The 1624-nt window shown below is 45.7% G+C and overlaps 1 protein-coding gene across 1 annotated transcript in view; it reads left to right on the forward strand.

Moving 5' to 3' along the window:
- The first annotated feature begins 1459 nt into the window (after window positions 1–1459).
- HDLBP (high density lipoprotein binding protein) overlaps window positions 1460–1624 on the forward strand; it is a 19433-nt gene continuing 19268 nt past the window's right edge. Inside the window, exon 1 of the mRNA XM_009996724.1 lies at window positions 1460–1533. The gene's annotated coding sequence lies outside the window, so the exon portion shown is untranslated. The remainder of the gene's footprint in view (window positions 1534–1624) is intronic.

The raw sequence follows: 1624 nt of genomic DNA on the forward strand, positions 1-1624 counted from the left end.
CAGCTTGAGCCATGCAGTTGTGTACCACAGACCTGTAACCAAGAGTTGCACTGTGGCGTAACCATGGACAGGGAGGAGGACTCGGGTATTTCTCCAAGATTAGATTACTAGCCACCCTTTCATGTTTACCAGCAATTGCTTTGCAGAGCCTTTGTGTGCCACAGTGGCTGTGCTTCAGGCAGCACAGCTGGCTGGCCGTCCTGGTAGCTGCCACCTCGTAGTGGCAGATTGTCACAGGATTAATTGCAACGTTAGTTCTGTTGCTTTGATAGTGCAGGTGGAGTTGCCTTGTTCCTGATAAGAGGCATGTTGAAATAGTGGAAAACACTCCGGCCCTCACACAGGTGCAGGTCATGGCCTGTGTGGCCCAGTTGCCTTACTGGTTTCCTTGTTTTTCCCTCCTTTCTTTCTGCCTCTTTCACCTTCCGTCACTGTGCCACAGTGTAAGTGTGATGTTAAGACACCACGTTAGTCAGTGGTGCTGTGGTTTTGGGAGCTTTTCTGGAATACTGGGAGGTCAGAAATGGCAGCTGTTGATTAACTGAAAGTATCTGAGTTTTCTGTTTAGAAGAAGGCCTGAGCAGCACTGCAGGGTTGGTGCAGGAGAGAGGCCTCTTGTCCCATCAGAGGCACTGGATTTTAGGAGACTGTGAGCCCTGTAAGTGCACTCATAACAGCTGGGGTCCTCCAGGTGTGGGGAACTGTTGTGCATTGCTGACAGATTCTGTACTGTACTGGCTTTAAGTTTTTACTTAGATTCCTGAACACTTTTTCAGTAAATCTGCAGATCCAGATTCAGGAGATGGGAAGTTCCCACCAACAGTGTATTTTTTTCCTGGTTTCATCTCATGTATGCATTTAAAATAGTGCCTATAAACCAGTGTGGGTTTTGTTCTTCTTACTTGCAGCCTTGGGCTTGGAGACAGAGTTCAGTGCCTGGTGCATGATCTTATTAGAATAAAAAATGAAGTGTGGATAACCCTGAGTGTTTGCCTTAGTTTCTGAGGACGTCTGTGTTGATTCACCCAAGCTCCACTAAACTACATTCCTAACTTCTGACTGATGGCAGTCTTGTTGGCAGGTTTTCAGGTTGTTAGTCTCCTCTGACTAGCTTGCAACCCTGAAATTTCGTGTCTGTCTTGCACATCTGCTATTAATTTACTGTATTTTTGCCTAATACTGAATGGCTGCTCTTGTAGCTGGTGTGATGGAAGAGTAGCTACTCCAGGCTCTCTGCTGTGAGGTTTAAGTAGAGAGTGGTGTTGCCTGTAGCTCTAGTAAAACCATGACAGGTAAACTAAGATAAGATGTGAGTCAGTTGGAGAACGTTTTGGGTAGGGTGTAAGTTTGAAACACAGTACAGGGAATAGGTACCCTTTTCAAAGTTAGAGTGACAGGGGTGTCATGATTTCCTGTTGTCTTAGAGCAGTGACATAATTTTTGTATTATTTATTTTTCTCTAAAGCAAAAGCTGGCAGGCTGACAGACGGGCAGCTTACAGGACGGACTCTCTGGCTACTGACCATTTAGCTGGTAAGTTCTTATTTTGGGAGAGGCAGAGATCTTGCTGTTGCTGAGCTTTTTTTATCAGCGTGGTTTTCTGAGTGTATCCCTAAGTCAGCAG

The sequence above is a fragment of the Chaetura pelagica genome, unplaced genomic scaffold, assembly GCF_000747805.2.
Source record: "Chaetura pelagica isolate M959 unplaced genomic scaffold, ChaPel_1.0 scaffold264, whole genome shotgun sequence".
Classification (NCBI taxonomy): domain Eukaryota; kingdom Metazoa; phylum Chordata; class Aves; order Apodiformes; family Apodidae; genus Chaetura; species Chaetura pelagica.